This window comes from Schistocerca americana, chromosome 4, assembly GCF_021461395.2.
Source record: "Schistocerca americana isolate TAMUIC-IGC-003095 chromosome 4, iqSchAmer2.1, whole genome shotgun sequence".
NCBI classification, from domain to species: Eukaryota; Metazoa; Arthropoda; class Insecta; order Orthoptera; family Acrididae; genus Schistocerca; species Schistocerca americana.
The window spans coordinates 10,093,957-10,112,809 of record NC_060122.1 but is presented as its reverse complement, the minus strand read 5'-3'; positions in this window follow the sequence as shown (position 1 = coordinate 10,112,809).

Below are 18,853 nucleotides of genomic sequence, written 5' to 3'. Positions count from 1 at the left end.
AGCCGCTGAAAGCACAACCTCTTAGAAGATTAAGTCTGCTTGTACTTAAGGCCCCATTGTGCTTTATTATTCAATCCCGATGCAATTTCTGTGTTTCATGGTCAATGTGAGGGTCCAAGGGTTACTGAAAACCTGCACTGCTGCATCGTAATCAAATACTGGTGCCCAGGAGCCGCTCAAAGCACAAACCCTTAGAAGATTCACTCTTCTTGTAATTAAGCCGGATTTGTGCCTTTTGTATTCAACCCCAATGCAATGTCTGTGCTTCATGGTCAATGTGGAAGTCCAAGGGTTACAGTAAACCTGCACTGGTACATCGGAATCTAATACTGGTCTCCCAAGGAGCCGCTCAAAACACAAAATCTTAAAAGATTCACTCTTCTTGTACTTATGTCGCCTTTGTGGTTTTTGTATTCAATCACGATGCAATTTCTATGTTTCATGGTCGATGTGAAGGTCCAAGGGATACGTTAAATATGCACTGTTGCATGGAAATCTATTACTGGTATCCCAAAAGCCGCTCAAAGCACAAATTCTCAGAATATTCACTCTTCTTGTACTTAAGCCGGCATTGTCCCTTTTGATTTCAATCCCGATGCAATATCTGTCTTTCATGGTCAATGTGAAAGTCCAAGGGATACTGTAAACCTGCACTGCTGCATCGGAATCAAATACTGGTCTCCCAGGAGCCGCCCAATGCACAATCTCTTAGAAGATTCACTCTTCTTGTACTTCAGTCGGCATAGTCCCTTTCGTAATCAAACCCGATGCAATTTATGTGTTTCATGGTCAATGTGAAGGACAAACGTATACAGTAAACCTGCACTGGTTCATCGGAATCTAATACTGGTCTCCCAGGAGGCGCTCAAACCACAAACTCTTAGAAAACTCACTCTTCTTGTAATTAAGTCGGCTTTGTGCTTTTTGTATTCAAACCCGATGCAATTTCTGTGCTTCATAGTCAATGTGAAAGTCGAAGGGATACAGTAAACCTGCACTGGTGCATCGGAATATAATACTGGTCCCACAATTAGCCGCTCAAAGCAAGAACTCTTAGAAGATTCACTCTTCTTGTACTTAAGTCGCCATTGTGCCTTTTGTATTAAATCCCGATGCAATTTCTATGTTTCATGGTCGATGTGAAGGTCCAGGTTATAAGTGAAACCTGCACTGGTGCATCGGAATCTAATACTGGTATCCCAGGAGCCGCTCAATGCACAATCTCTTAGAAGATTCACTCTTCTTGTACTTCAGTCTGCATAGTCCCTTTCGTAATCAAACCCGATGCAATTTATGTGTTTCATGGTCAATGTGAAGGACAAACGTATACAGTAAACCTGCACTGGTTCATCGGAATCTAATACTGGTCTCCCAGGAGGCGCTCAAACCACAAACTCTTAGAAAACTCACTCTTCTTGTAATTAAGTCGGCTTTGTGCTTTTTGTATTCAAACCCGATGCAATTTCTGTGCTTCATGGTCAATGTGAAAGTCGAAGGGATACAGTAAACCTGCACTGGTGCATCGGAAAATAATACTGGTCCCACAATTAGCCGCTCAAAGCAAGAACTCTTAGAAGATTCACTCTTCTTGTACTTAAGTCGCCATTGTGCCTTTTGTATTCAATCCCGATGCAATTTCTATGTTTCATGGTCGATGTGAAGGTCCAGGTTATAAGTGAAACCTGCACTGCTGCATCGGAATCTAATACTGGTATCCCAGGAGCCGCTCAAACACAAAGTAACAGAAGATTCACTCTTCTTGTACCTAAGTCATCATTGACCCTTTTGGTTTCAATCCCGATGCAATTTCCGTCTTTCATGGTCAATGTGAAGGTCCAAGGGATACAGTAAACCTGGACTGGTGCATCGGAATCTAATACTGGTCTCCCTGGACCCACTCAAAGCACAAACTCTTAGAAGATTCATTTTTCTAGTACATAAGGCGGCATTGTTCCTTTCTTATTCCATCCCGATCCAATTTCTGTGTTTCATGGTCAATGTGAAGGTCCAAGGGATACAGTAAACCTGCACTGGTGCATGGGAATCTTATACTGAAATCCCAGGGGCCGCTCAATACACAAACTCTTGGAAGGCTCACTCTTCTTGTACTTAAGTCGGCGTTGTCCTTTTCGTAATCAATCCCGATGCAATTTCTGTGTTTCATGGTCAATGTGAAGGACAAACACATACAGAAAACCTGCACTGGTGCATCTGAATCTAATACTGGTCTCCCATGAAGCGCTCAAAGTAAAAACTCTTAGAAGATTTACTCTTCTTGTAGTTAAGTTGTCATTGTGCCTTTAGTATTCAAAACCGATGCAATTTCTTAGTTTCATTGTCAAGACGAAGGTCCAAGGGATACAGTAAAAATGCACTGGTGCATCGGAATTTAATACAGGTCTCCCAGGAGCCGCTCAAACCACAAACTGTTAGAAAATTCACTCTTCTTGTACTTAAGGCGGCATTGTCCATTTTGTATTCAATCCCGATGCAATTTCTATACTACATGGTCATAGTGATGGTCAAACGGATGCAGAAAACCTGCACTGGTGTGTCTGAATCTAATACTGGTCTCCCATGACCCGCTCAAAGCACAAATTATAAACAGATTCACTCTTCCTGTACTTCAGTCGGCATTGTGCATTTTGTATTCAATCCCGATGCAATTTCTGTATTTCATCGTCAATGTGACGGTTCAAGGGATACAGAAAACCTGCTATGGTGCATCGGAATCTAATACTGGTCTCCCTGTAGCCGCTCAAACCACAAACTCTTAGAAGATTCACTTTTCCTGTACTTAAGTCGGCATTGTCCATATTGTATTCCATCCCGACGCAATTTCTGTGTTTCATGGTCAATGTGAAGGTCCAGGGGATACAGTAAATCTGCACTGGTGCATCGGAATCTAATACTGGTCTCCCAGGAGTCGCTCAAATCACAAAATCTTAGAAGAATCACTCATCTTGTATTTAAGTTGGAATTGTCCCTCTTGTATTTAATCCCGATGCAATATCTGTGTTTTATGGTCAATGTGAAGGTGTGAGAGATACAGCAAACCTGCACTCGTGCATCTGAATTTAATACTGGTCTCCCAGGTACCGCTCTAAGCACAAAGTCGTAGAAGACTCTCTCTTCTAGTACTTAAGTCGGCATTGTGCCTTTTGTATTCAATCCCGATGCAATATCTGTGTTTCATGGTCAATGTGAAGGATCAAGGGATACAGTAAACCTGCAATGATGCATCGGAATCTAATACTGGTCTCCCAGGAGCCGCTCAAAGCACAAACTTTAAGAATATTCACACTTCTTGTACTTAAGTCGACATTTTGCCTTTAATATTCAATCCCGATGCAATTTCTGTGTTTCATGGTCAATGTGAGGGTCCAAGGGATACTGAAAACCTGCACTGCTGCATCGTAATCAAATACTGGTGTCCCAGGAGCCGCTCAAAGCACAAACCCTTAGAGGATTCACTCTTCTTGTAATTAAGCCGGTTTTGTGCCTTTTGTATTCAACCCCAATGCAATTTCTGTGCTTCATGGTCAATGTGCAAGTCCAAGGGATACAATAAACCTGCACTGGTGCGTCGGAATCTAATACTGGTCTCCCAAGGAGCCGCTCAAAACACAAAATCTTAGAAGATTCACTCTTCTTGAACTTATGTCGCCATTGTGCCTTTTGTATTCAATTACGATGTAATTTCTATGTTTCATGGTCTATGTGAAGGTCCAAGGGATACGTTAAATATGCACTGGTGCATAGAAATCTATTACTGGTATCCCAAAAGCCGCTCAAAGCAGAAATTCTCAGAAGATTTGCTCTTCTTGTACTTAAGCCGGCATTGTCCCTTTTGATTTCAATCCCCATGCAATATCTGTCTTTCATGGTCAATGTGAAAGTCCAAGGGATACTGTAAACCTGCACTGCTGCATCGGAACGAAATACTAGTCTCCCAGGAGCCGCTCAAAGCACAATCTCTTAGAAGATTCACTCTTCTTGTACTTCAGTCGGCATTGTGCATTTTGTATTCCATCCGAATGAAATTTCTGTGTTTCATGGTCAATGTGATTCTCCAAGGGTTACAGTAAACCTGCACTGGTGCATCGGGATCTAATACTGGTCTCCCTGGACCCGCTCAAAACACAAAATCTTGGGAGATTCACTCATCTTGTACATAGGTCGTCATTGTGCCTTTTGTGTTCAATCCTGATGCAATTTCTGTGTTTCATTGTCAATGTGAAGGTCCATGGGATACAGTAAACGTGCACTGGGTCTTCGGAATCTAATACTGATCTCTCAGGAGCCGATCAAAGCACAAACTCGTAGAAGACTCACTCTTCTTATACATAAGTCGGCATTGTGCGTTTTGTATTCAATCCCGATGCAATATCTGTGTTTCATGGTCAATGTGAAGGTGCAAGGGATACAGTAAACCTGCACTGGTGCATCGGAATCTAATACTGGTCTCCCATGAGCCGCTCAAAGCACAAACTCTTACAAGATTCACTCTACTTGTACGTAAGTCGGCATTGTGCCTTTTATATTTATTCCCGATGCAATTTTTGTACTTCATGGTCAAAGTGAAGGTCAAACGTATGCAGAATACCTGCACTGGTGTGTCTGAATCTAGTACTGGTCTCCCATGACCCGCTCAAAGCACAAATTATAAATAGATTCACTCGTCTTGTACTTCAGTCGGCATTGTGCATTTTGTATTCAATCCCGATGCAATATCTGTATTTCATCGTCAATGTGAAGGATCAAGGTATACAGTAAACCTGCACTGGTGCATCAGAATCAAATACTCGTCTCCCAGGAGCCGCTCAAAGCACAAAGTCGGAGAAGACTCTCTCTTCTAGTACTTAAGTCGGCATTGTGCCTTTTGTATTCAATCCCGATGCAATTTCTATGTTTCATAGTCGATGTGAAGGTCCAAGGGATACGTTAAATATCCCTGGTGCATCGAAATCTATTACTGGTATCCCAAAAGCCGCTCAAAGCACAAATTCTCAGAAGATTCACTCTTCTTGTACTTAAGCCGGCATTGTCCATTTTGATTTCAATCCCGATGCAATATCTGTCTTTCATGGTCAATGTAAAAGTCCAAGGGATACTGTAAACCTGCACTGCTGCGTCGGAATCAAATACTGGTCTCCCAGGAGCCGCTCAAAGCACAATCTCTTAGAAGATTCACTCTTTTTGTACTTCTGTCGGCATTGTGCATTTTGTATTCAATCCGTATGCAATTTTTGTGTTTCATGGTCAATGTGATGGTCCAAGGGTTACAGTAAACCTGCACTGGTGCATCGGAATCTAATACTGGTCTCTCAGGAGCCGTTCAAAGCACAAACTCAAAGAAGACTCACTCTTCTTATACTCAAGTCGGCATTGTGCGTTTTGTATTCAATCCCGATGCAATATCTGTGTTGCATGGTCAATGTGAAGGTGCAAGGGATACAGTAAACCTGCACTGGTGCATCGGAATCTAATACTCGTCTCCCATGAGCCGCTCGAAGCACAACATCTTAGAATATTCACTCTTCTTGTACTTAAGTAGGCATTGTGCCTTTTCTATTTAATCCCGATGCGATTTCTGTGTTTCATGGTCAATGTGAAGGTCCAATGGATGCAGTAAACCTGCACAGCTGCATAGGAATCAAATTCTGGTCTCTCAGGAGCCGTTCAAAGCACAAACTCTTAGAAGATTCACTCTTCTTGTAAGTAAGCCGGATTTGTGCCTTTTGTATTCAACCCCAATGCAATCTCTGTGCTTCATGTTCAATGTGAAAGTCCAAGGGTTACAGTAAACCTGCACTGGTGCATCGGAATCTAATACTGGTCTCAGAAGGAGCCGCTCAAAGCAAAAACTCTTAGAAGATTCACTCTTCTTGTACTTGAGTCGCTATTGTGCCTTTTGCATTCAATCCCGATGCAATTTCTATGTTTCATGGTCGATGTGAAGGTCCAAGGGATACGTTAAATATGCACTGGTGCATCGGAATCTAATACTGGTATCCCAAAAGCCGCTCAAAGCACAAATTCTCAGAAGATTCACTCTTCTTGTACTTAAGTCGGCAATGTCCCTTTTGATTTCAATCCCGATGCAATATCTGTCTCTCATGGTCAATGTGAAAGTCCAAGGGATACTGTAAACCTGCACTGCTGCATCGGAATCAAATACTGGTCTCCCAGGAGCTGCTAAAAGCACAATCTGTTAGAAGATTCACTCTTCTTGTACTTCAGTCGGCATTGTGCATTTTGTATTCAATCCGAATGCAAGTTCTGTGTTTCATGGTAAATGTGATGGTCCAAGGGTTACAGTAAACCTGCAATGGTGCATTGGAATCTAATACTGGTCTCCCTGGAGCCGCTCAAAGCACAAACTCTTAGAAGATTAACTTTTCTTGTACTTAGGTCGGCACTGTGCCTTTTGTATTCAATCCCCATGCAATTTCTGTTTTTCGTGGTCAATGTGAAGGTCCAAGGGATACAGTAAACCTGCACTGGTGCATCGGAATCTAATACTGGTCTCCGAGGAGCCGCTCAAAGCACAAACTCTTAGAAGATTCACTCTTCTTGTACATAAGTCGGCATTGTCCCTTGCGTATTCAATCCCGATATAATTTCAGTGTTTCATGGTCAATGTGAAGGTTTAAGGGATACGGTAAACCTGCACTGGTGCATCGGAATCTATAACTGGTATCCCAGGAGCCGCTGGAATCACAAACTCATGGAGGACTCACTCTTCTTGTACTTAAGTCGGCATTGTGCCCTCCATATTTAATCCCGATGGAGTATCTGTGTTTCATGGTCAATGTGAAGGTCAAACGGATATAGAAAACCTGCGCTGGTGCAGCGGAATCTAATACTGGTCTCCCATGAGCCGCTCAAAGCACAAATTCTTAGAAGATTCACTCTTCTTGTACTTAAGTCGGCAGTGTCAGTTTTGTATTCAATCCCGATGCAATTTCCGTGTTTCTTGGTCAAAGTGAAGGTCAAACGGATACAGAAAACCAGCACTGGTGCATCGGAATCTAATACTGGTCTCCCATGAGCCGCTCAAAACACAAATTCAAAGAAGATTCACACTTCTGGTACTTAAGTCGGCATTGTGCCTTTCGTATTCAATCCCGATGCGATATCTGTGTTTCATGGTCAATGTGAAGTTCCAAGGGATACAGCAAACCTGCTCTGGTGCATCTGAATCAAATACTGGTCTCCCAGGAGCCGCTCAAACCAGAAACTCTTCGAAAATTCACTCCTCTTGTAATTAAGTCTGCTTTGTGCTTTTTGTATTCAACCCCGATGCGATTTCTGTGCTTCATGGTCAATTTGAAAGTCCAAGGGAGACAGTAAACCTGCACTGGTATATCGGAATCTAATACTGGTCTCCCAAGGAGCCGCTCAAAGCAAAAACTCTTAGAAGATTCACTCTTCTTGTACTTATGTCGCCCTTATGCCTTTTGTATTCAATCCCGATGCGATTTCTATGTATCATGGTCGATGTGAAGGTCCAGGGGATAAGTTAAACCTGCACTGGTGCATCGGAATCTAATACTGGTATCCCAGGAGCCGCTCAAAGCACAAACTCTCAGAAAATTCACTCTTCCTGTACTTAAGATTGCATTGTCCGTTTTGATTTCAATCCCGATGCAATTTCTGTGTTTCATGGTCAATGTGATGGGCCAAGGGATACAGTAAACCTGCACTGGTCCATCATAATCAAATACTGGTCTCCCAGGAGCCGCTCAAAGCACAAACTCTTAGAAGATCACTCTTCTTGTACTTCAGTCGGCATTGTGCATTTTGGATTCAATCCGAATGCAATTTCTGTGGTTCATGGTCAATGTGATGGTCCAAGGGATACAGTAAACCTGCACTGGTGCAACGATATCCAATACTGGTCTCCCAAGGTGCTGCTCAAAGCACAAACTCTTAGAAGATTCACTCTTCTTGTACTTAAGTCGCCATTGTGGTTTTTGTATTCAATCCCGATGCAAATTCTGTGTTTCATTGTCAATGTGAAGGTTTAAGGGATACGGTAAAACTGCACTGGTGCATCAAAATCTAATACTGGTGTCCCTGGAGGCGCTGGAAGCACAAACTCATAGAGGACTCACTCTTCTTGTTCTTAAGTCGGCATAGAGCCTTTCGTATTCAATCCCAATGCAACATCTCTGTTTCATGGTCAATGTGAAGGTTCAAGGGATACAGTAAACCTGCACTGGTGCATCTGAATCTAATACTGGTCTCCCAGGAGACGCTCAAACCACAAACTCTTACAAAATTCACCCTGCTTGTAATTAAGTCTGCTTTGTGCTTTTTGTATTGAAACCCGATGCGATATCTGTGCTTCATGGTCAATGTGAAGGTGCAAGGGATACAGTAAACCCGCACTGGTGCATTGGAATCTGATACAGGTCTCAGATGAGCCGCTCAACTGACAAACTTATAGAAGATTCACTCCTCTTGTACTTAAGTCGGCTATGTGCCTTTTTATTCAATACCGATGCGATTTCTGTGTTTCATGGTCAATGGGAAGGTCCAAGGGATACAGTAAACCCGCACTGGTGCAATGGAATGTAATACAGGTCTCCCACGAGCCGCTCAAACCACAAACTGTTAGAAAATTCACACTTCTTATACTTAAGTCGGCATTGTCCCTTTTGTATTAAATCCCGATGCAATTTCCGTGTTTCATGGTCAAAGTGAAGGTCAGACGGATACAGTAAACCTGCACTGGTGCATCGAAATCTAATACTGGTCTCCCATGAGCCGCTCAAAGCAAAAATTCTTTGAAGATTCACTCGTCTTGTACTTATCTCAGCATTGTGCATTTGTATTAAATCCCAATGCAATTTCCAAGTTTCATGGTCAATGTGAAGTTCCAAGGGATACGGTAAACCTGCACTGGTGCATTGGAATCTAATACTGGTATCCAAGGAGAAGATGAAAGCACAAACTCTTGGGAGATTCACTCATCGTGTACCTAATTCGTCATTGTGCCTTTAGTATTCAATCCCGATGCATTTTCTTTGTTTCATGGTCAATGTGAATGTCCAAGGGATACAATTAACCTGCACTGGTGCATCGGAATCTAATACTGGTGTCCCATGAGCCGCTCAAAGCACAAATTCATAGAAGATTCACTCTTCTTGTATTTAAGTCGGCATTGTCCCTTTTGTATTCAATGCTGATGCAATTTCCGTGTTTCATGGTCAAAGTGAAGGTCAAACGGATACAGACAACTTGCAGTGGTGCATCGGAATCTAATACTGGTCTCCCACGAGCCGCTCAAAGCACAAATTCTTAGAAGATTCACCCTTCTTGTACTTAAGTCGGCATTGTGCCTTTTGTATTCAATCCCGATGCGATATCTGTGTTTCATGGTCAATGTGAAGGTTCAAGGGATTCATCTTAGGTCATAAGTCCCCTGGAACTTAGAACTACTTAAACCTAACTAACCTAAGGACATCACACGCACCCATGCCCGAGGCAGACCTCGAACCTGCGACCGTAGCAGTCCCGCGGTTCCGGACTGCAGCGCCAGAACCGCTAGACCAACGCGGCCGGCCGGGAGATTCACTCATCTTGTACTTAGGTCGTCATTGTGCCATTTGTATTCAATCCTGATGTAATTTCTGTGTTTCATTGTCAATGTGAAGGTCCATGGGATACAGTAAACATGCAATGGTGCATCGGAATCTAATACTCGTCTCCCAGGAGCCGCTCAAAGCACAAACTCTTAGAAGATTCACTCTTCTTGTACTTAAGTCGGCATTGTACCTTTTGTATTCAATCCCGATGCAATTTCTTTGTATCATGGTCAATGTGAAGGACCAAGGGATACAGTAAACCTGCACTGGTGCTTCGGAATCTAATACTGGTATCCCAGGAACCGCTCAAAGCAGAAATTCATAGAAGATTCACTCTTCTTGTACTTAAGTCGGCATTGTCCTTTTTGGTTTCAATCCCGATGCAATTTCTGCCTTTCATTGTCAATGTGAAGGTCCAAGGGATACAGTAAACCTGCACTGGTACATCGGAATCTAATACTGGTTTCCCAGGAGCCGCTCAAACCACAAACTTTTAGAAAATTCACTCTTCTTGTACTTAAGTCGCCATTGTGCCTTTTGTATTCAATCCCGATGCAATTTCTATGTTTCATGGTCGATGTAAAGGTCTAGGGGATAAGTGAAACCTGCACTGGTGCATCCGAATCTAATACTGGTATCCCAGGAGCCGCTCAAAGCACAAACCCTCAGAAGATTCACACTTCTTGTACGCAAGTCGGCATTGTCCCATTTGATTTATATCCCGATGCAAATTCTGTCTTTCATGGTCAATGTGAAGGTTCAAGGGATGCAGTAAACCTGCACAGCTGCATAGGAATCATATACTGGTCTCCCAGGAGCCGCTCGAAGCACAAACTTTCAGATGATTCACTCTTCTTGTACTTAAGTTGGCCTTGTGCCTTTTGTATTCAACCCCGATGCAATTTCTTTGTATCATGGTCAATGTGAAGGTCCAAGGGATACAGTAAACCTGCACTGGTGCATCGGAATCTAATACTGGTCTCTCAGGAGCCGTTCAAAGCACAAACTCAAAGAAGACTCACTCTTCTTATACTCAAGTCGGCATTGTGCGTTTTGTATTCAATCCCGATGCAATATCTGTGTTGCATGGTCAATGTGAAGGTGCAAGGGATACAGTAAACCTGCACTGGTGCATCGGAATCTAATACTCGTCTCCCATGAGCCGCTCGAAGCACAACATCTTAGAATATTCACTCTTCTTGTACTTAAGTAGGCATTGTGCCTTTTCTATTTAATCCCGATGCGATTTCTGTGTTTCATGGTCAATGTGAAGGTCCAATGGATGCAGTAAACCTGCACAGCTGCATAGGAATCAAATTCTGGTCTCCCAGGAGCCGCTCAAAGCACAAACTCTTAGAAGATTCACTCTTCTTGTAAGTAAGCCGGATTTGTGCCTTTTGTATTCAACCCCAATGCAATCTCTGTGCTTCATGTTCAATGTGAAAGTCCAAGGGTTACAGTAAACCTGCACTGGTGCATCGGAATCTAATACTGGTCTCAGAAGGAGCCGCTCAAAGCAAAAACTCTTAGAAGATTCACTCTTCTTGTACTTGAGTCGCTATTGTGCCTTTTGCATTCAATCCCGATGCAATTTCTATGTTTCATGGTCGATGTGAAGGTCCAAGGGATACGTTAAATATGCACTGGTGCATCGGAATCTAATACTGGTATCCCAAAAGCCGCTCAAAGCACAAATTCTCAGAAGATTCACTCTTCTTGTACTTAAGTCGGCAATGTCCCTTTTGATTTCAATCCCGATGCAATATCTGTCTCTCATGTTCAATGTGAAAGTCCAAGGGATACTGTAAACCTGCACTGCTGCATCGGAATCAAATACTGGTCTCCCAGGAGCTGCTAAAAGCACAATCTGTTAGAAGATTCACTCTTCTTGTACTTCAGTCGGCATTGTGCATTTTGTATTCAATCCGAATGCAAGTTCTGTGTTTCATGGTAAATGTGATGGTCCAAGGGTTACAGTAAACCTGCAATGGTGCATTGGAATCTAATACTGGTCTCCCTGGAGCCGCTCAAAGCACAAACTCTTAGAAGATTAACTTTTCTTGTACTTAGGTCGGCACTGTGCCTTTTGTATTCAATCCCCATGCAATTTCTGTTTTTCGTGGTCAATGTGAAGGTCCAAGGGATACAGTAAACCTGCACTGGTGCATCGGAATCTAATACTGGTCTCCGAGGAGCCGCTCAAAGCACAAACTCTTAGAAGATTCACTCTTCTTGTACTTAAGTCGGCATTGTCTCTTGCGTATTCAATCCCGATATAATTTCAGTGTTTCATGGTCAATGTGAAGGTTTAAGGGATACGGTAAACCTGCACTGGTGCATCGGAATCTATAACTGGTATCCCAGGAGCCGCTGGAATCACAAACTCATGGAGGACTCACTCTTCTTGTACTTAAGTCGGCATTATGCCCTCCATATTTAATCCCGATGGAGTATCTGTGTTTCATGGTCAATGTGAAGGTCAAACGGATATAGAAAACCTGCGCTGGTGCAGCGGAATCTAATACTGGTCTCCCATGAGCCGCTCAAAGCACAAATTCTTAGAAGATTCAATCTTCTTGTACTTAAGTCGGCAGTGTCAGTTTTGTATTCAATCCCGATGCAATTTCCGTGTTTCTTGGTCAAAGTGAAGGTCAAACGGATACAGAAAACCAGCACTGGTGCATCGGAATCTAATACTGGTCTCCCATGAGCCGCTCAAAGCACAAATTCAAAGAAGATTCACACTTCTGGTACTTAAGTCGGCATTGTGCCTTTCGTATTCAATCCCGATGCGATATCTGTGTTTCATGGTCAATGTGAAGTTCCAAGGGATACAGCAAACCTGCTCTGGTGCATCTGAATCAAATACTGGTCTCCCAGGAGCCGCTCAAACCAGAAACTCTTCGAAAATTCACTCCTCTTGTAATTAAGTCTGCTTTGTGCTTTTTGTATTCAACCCCGATGCGATTTCTGTGCTTCATGGTCAATTTGAAAGTCCAAGGGAGACAGTAAACCTGCACTGGTATATCGGAATCTAATACTGGTCTCCCAAGGAGCCGCTCAAAGAAAAAACTCTTAGAAGATTCACTCTTCTTGTACTTATGTCGCCCTTATGCCTTTTGTATTCAATCCCGATGCAATTTCTATGTATCATGGTCGATGTGAAGGTCCAGGGGATAAGTTAAACCTGCACTGGTGCATCGGAATCTAATACTGGTATCCCAGGAGCCGCTCAAATCACAAACTCTCAGAAGATTCACTCTTCCTGTACTTAAGTTGGCATTGTCCGTTTTGATTTCAATCCCGATGCAATTTCTGTGTTTCATGGTCAATGTGATGGGCCAAGGGATACAGTAAACCTGCACTGGTCCATCATAATCAAATACTGGTCTCCCAGGAGCCGCTCAAAGCACAAACTCTTAGAAGATCACTCTTCTTGTACTTCAGTCGGCATTGTGCATTTTGGATTCAATCCGAATGCAATTTCTGTGGTTCATGGTCAATGTGATGGTCCAAGGGATACAGTAAACCTGCACTGGTGCAACGATATCCAATACTGGTCTCCCAAGGTGCTGCTCAAAGCACAAACTCTTAGAAGATTCACTCTTCTTGTACTTAAGTCGCCATTGCGGTTTTTGTATTCAATCCCGATGCAAATTCTGTGTTTCATGGTCAATGTGAAGGTTTAAGGGATACGGTAAAACTGCACTGGTGCATCAAAATCTAATACTGGTGTCCCTGGAGGCGCTGGAAGCACAAACTCATAGAAGACTCACTCTTCTTGTTCTTAAGTCGGCATAGAGCCTTTCGTATTCAATCCCAATGCAACATCTCTGTTTCATGGTCAATGTGAAAGTTCAAGGGATACAGTAAACCCGCACTGGTGCATTGGAATCTGATACAGGTCTCAGATGAGCCGCTCAAGGGACAAACTTATAGAAGATTCACTCCTCTTGTACTTAAGTCGGCTATGTGCCTTTTTATTCAATACCGATGCGATTTCTGTGTTTCATGGTCAATGGGAAGGTCCAAGGGATACAGTAAACCCGCACTGGTGCATTGGAATGCAATACAGGTCTCCCACGAGCCGCTCAAACCACAAACTGTTAGAAAATTCACACTTCTTATACTTAAGTCGGCATTGTCCCTTTTGTATTAAATCCCGATGCAATTTCCGTGTTTTATGGTCAAAGTGAAGGTCAGACGGATACAGTAAACCTGCACTGGTGCATCGAAATCTAATACTGGTCTCCCATGAGCCGCTCAAAGCAAAAATTCTTTGAAGATTCACTCGTCTTGTACTTATCTCAGCATTGTGCATTTGTATTAAATCCCAATGCAATTTCCAAGTTTCATGGTCAATGTGTAGTTCCAAGGGATACGGTAAACCTGCACTGGTGCATTGGAATCTAATACTGGTATCCAAGGAGAAGATGAAAGCACAAACTCTTAGGAGATTCACTCATCGTGTACCTAATTCGTCATTGTGCCTTTAGTATTCAATCCCGATGCATTTTCTTTGTTTCATGGTCAATGTGAATGTCCAAGGGATACAATTAACCTGCACTGGTGCATCGGAATCTAATACTGGTCTCCCATGAGCCGCTCAAAGCACAAAGTCATAGAAGATTCACTCTTCTTGTATTTAAGTCGGCATTGTCCCTTTTGTATTCAATGCTGATGCAATTTCCGTGTTTCATGGTCAAAGTGAAGGTCAAACGGATACAGACAACTTGCAGTGGTGCATCGGAATCTAATACTGGTCTCCCATGAGCCGCTCAAAGCACAAATTCTTAGAAGATTCACCCTTCTTGTACTTAAGTCGGCATTGTGGCTTTTGTATTCAATCCCGATGCGATATCTGTGTTTCATGGTCAATGTGAAGGTTCAAGGGATACATCTTAGGTCATAAGTCCCCTGGAACTTAGAACTACTTAAACCTAACTAACCTAAGGACATCACACGCAACCATGCCCGAGGCAGACCTCGAACCTGCGACCGTAGCAGTCCCGCGGTTCCGGACTGCAGCGCCAGAACCGCTAGACCAACGCGGCTGGCCGGGAGATTCACTCATCTTGTACTTAGGTCGTCATTGTGCCATTTGTATTCAATCCTGATGTAATTTCTGTGTTTCATTGTCAATGTGAAGGTCCATGGGATACAGTAAACATGCAATGGTGCATCGGAATCTAATACTCGTCTCCCAGGAACCGCTCAAAGCACAAACTCTTAGAAGATTCACTCTTCTTGTACTTAAGTCGGCATTGTGGCTTTTCTATTTAATCCCGCTGCGATTTCTATGTTTCACGGTCAATGTGAAGGTCCACGGGATACAGTAAACCTGCACTGGTGCGATGGAATCTAATACAGGTCTCCTAGGAACCGCTCAAACCACAAACTCTTAGAAAATTCACTCTTCTTGTACTTAAGTCGGCATTTTCTCTTCTGTATTCAATCCCGATGCAATTTCCGTGTTTCATGGTCTAAGTGATGGTCAAACGGATACAGAGAACCTGCACTGGTGCGTCGGAATATAATACTGGTCTCCCATGAGACGCTCAAAGCACAAATTCTTAGAAGATTCACTCTTCTTGTACCTAAGTCGGCATTGTGCATTTTGTATTCAATCCCGATGCGATATCTGTGTTTCATGGTCAATGAGATGGTCCAAGGGATACAGTAAACCTGCACTGGTACATCGGAATCTAATACTGGTTTCCCAGGAGCCGCTCAAACCACAAACTCTTAGAAAATTCACTCTTCTTGTAATTAAGTCGGCATAGTGCTTTTTGTATTCAATCCCGATGCAATCTCTATGTTTCATGGTCGATGTGAAGGTCCAGGGGATAAGTGAAACCTACACTGCTGCATCGGAATCTAATACTGGTATCCCAGGATACGCTCAAAGCACAAACTCTCAGAAGATTCACTCTTCTTGTACTCAAGTCGGCATTGCCCCTTTTGATTTATATCCCGATGGAAGTTCTGTCTTTCATGCTCAATGTGAAGGTCCAAGGGATGCAGTAAACCTGCACAGCTGCTTAGGAATCAAATACTGGTCTCCCAGGAGCCGCTCAAAGCTCAAACTCTTAGAAGATTCACTCTTCATGTACTTAAGTCGGCATTGTACCTTTTGTATTCAATCCCGATGCAATTTCTTTGTATCATGGTCAATGTGAAGGACCAAGGGATACAGTAAACCTGCACTGGTGCTTCGGAATCTAATACTGGTCTCCCAGGAGCCGCTCAAAGCAGAAACTCATAGAAGATTCACTCTTCTTGTACTTAAGTCGGCATTGTCTTTTTTGGTTTCAATCCTGATGCAATTTCTGCCTTTCATTGTCAATGTGAAGGTCCAAGGGATACAGTAAACCTGCACTGGTACATCGGAATCTAATACTGGTTTCCAGGAGCCGCTCAAACCACAAACTCTTAGAAAATTCACTCTTCTTGTACTTAAGTCGCCATTGTGCCTTTTGTATTCAATCCCGATGCAATTTCTATGTTTCATGGTCGATGTAAAGGTCTAGGGGATAAGTGAAACCTGCACTGGTGCATCGGAATCTAATACTGGTATCCCAGGAGCCGCTCAAAGCACAAACCCTCAGAAGATTCACACTTCTTGTACGCAAGTCGGCATTGTCCCATTTGATTTATATCCCGATGCAAATTCTGTCTTTCATGGTCAATGTGAAGGTTCAAGGGATGCAGTAAACCTGCACAGCTGCATAGGAATCATATACTGGTCTCCCAGGAGCCGCTCGAAGCACAAACTTTCAGATGATTCACTCTTCTTGTACTTAAGTTGGCCTTGTGCCTTTTGTATTCAACCCCGATGCAATTTCTTTGTATCATGGTCAATGTGAAGGTCCAAGGGATACAGTAAACCTGCACTGGTACATCGGAATCTAATACCGGTCTCCCAGGAGCCGCTCAAAGCACAAACCCTTAGAGGATTCACTCTTCTTGTAATTAAGCCGGGTTTGTGCCTTTTGTATTCAACCCCAATGCAATTTCTGTGCTTCATGGTCAATGTGAAAGTCCAAGGGATACAGTAAACTTGCACTGGTGCATCGGAATCTAATACTGGTCTCCCAAGGAGCCGCTCAAAATACAAAATCTTAGAAGATTCACTCTTCTTGTACTTATGTCGCCATTGTGCCTTTTGTATTCAATCCCGATGCAATTTCTATGTTTCATGGTCGATGTAAAGGTCCAAGGGATACGTTAAATATGCACTGGTGCATCGGAATCTAATACTGGTATCCCAAAAGCCGCTCAAAGCACAAATTCTCAGAAGATTCACTCTTCTTATACTTAAGTCGGCATTGTCCCTTTTGATTTCAATCCCGATGCACTATCTGTCTTTCATGGTCAATGTGAAAGTCCAAGGGATACTGTAAACCTGCACTGCTGCATCGGAATCAAATACTGGTCTCCCAGGAGCCGCTCAAAACACAACATCTTAGTAGATTCACTCTTCTTGTACATCAGTCGGCATTGTGCCTTTTTTTTTACAATCCGAATGCAGTTTCTGTGTTTCATGGTCAATGTGAAGGACCAAGGGATACAGTACACCTGCACTGGTGCTTCGGAATCTAATACTGGTCTCCCAGGAACCGCTCAAAGCAGAAACTCATAGAAGATTCACTCTTCTTGTACTTAAGTCGGCATTGTCCTTTTTGGTTTCAATCCCGATGCAATTTCTGCCTTTCATTGTCAATGTGAAGGTCCAAGGGATACAGTAAACCTGCACTGGTACATCGGAATCTAATACTGGTTTCCCAGGAGCCGCTCAAACCACAAACTCTTAGAAAATTCACTCTTCTTGTACTTAAGTCGCCATTGTGCCTTTTGTATTCAATCCCGATGCAATTTCTATGTTTCATGGTCGATGTAAAGGTCTAGGGGATAAGTGAAACCTGCACTGGTGCATCCGAATCTAATACTGGTATCCCAGGAGCCGCTCAAAGCACAAACCCTCAGAAGATTCACACTTCTTGTACGCAAGTCGGCATTGTCCCATTTGATTTATATCCCGATGCAAATTCTGTCTTTCATGGTCAATGTGAAGGTTCAAGGGATGCAGTAAACCTGCACAGCTGCATAGGAATCATATACTGGTCTCCCAGGAGCCGCTCGAAGCACAAACTTTCAGATGATTCACTCTTCTTGTACTTAAGTTGGCCTTGTGCCTTTTGTATTCAACCCCGATGCAATTTCTTTGTATCATGGTCAATGTGAAGGTCCAAGGGATACAGTAAACCTGCACTGGTACATCGGAATCTGATACCGGTCTCCCAGGAGCCGCTCAAAGCACAAACTCTTAGAGGATTCACTCTTCTTGTAATTAAGCCGGGTTTGTGCCTTTTGTATTCAACCCCAATGCAATATCTGTGCTTCATGGTCAATGTGAAAGTCCAAGGGATACAGTAAACTTGCACTGGTGCATCGGAATCTAATACTGGTCTCCCAAGGAGCCGCTCAAAATACAAAATCTTAGAAGATTCACTCTTCTTGTACTTATGTCGCCATTGTGCCTTTTGTATTCAATCCCGATGCAATTTCTATGTTTCATGGTCGATGTGAAGGTCCAAGGGATACGTTAAATATGCACTGGTGCATCGGAATCTAATACTGGTATCCCAAAAGCCGCTCAAAGCACAAATTCTAAGAAGATTCACTCTTCTTATACTTAAGTCGGCATTGTCCCTTTTGATTTCAATCCCTATGCAATATCTGTCTTTCATGGTCAATGTGAAAGTCCAAGGGATACTGTAAACCTGCACTGCTGCATCGGAATCAAATACTGGTCTCCCAGGAGCCGCTCAAAGCTCAACATCTTAGTAGATTCACTCTTCTTGTACATCAGTCGGCATTGTGCCTTTTTTTTACAATCCGAATGCAGTTTCTGCGTTTCATGGTCAATGTGATGGTCCAAGGGTTACAGTAAACCTGCACTGGTGCATCGGAATCTAATACTGGTCTCCCTGGACCCGCTCAAAGAACAAAATCTAGGGAGATTCACTCATCTTGTACTTAGGTTGTCATTGTACCATTTGTATTCAATCCTGATGTAATTTCTGTGTTTCATTGTCAATGTGAAGGTCCATGGGATGCAGTAAACATCCAATGGTGCATCGGAATCTAATACTGATCTCCCAGGAGCCGCTCAAAGCACAAACTCTTAGAAGAATCACTCTTCTCTTAAATAAGTGGGCAATGTGCTTTTTGTATTCAAATTTCGAAATAATTTC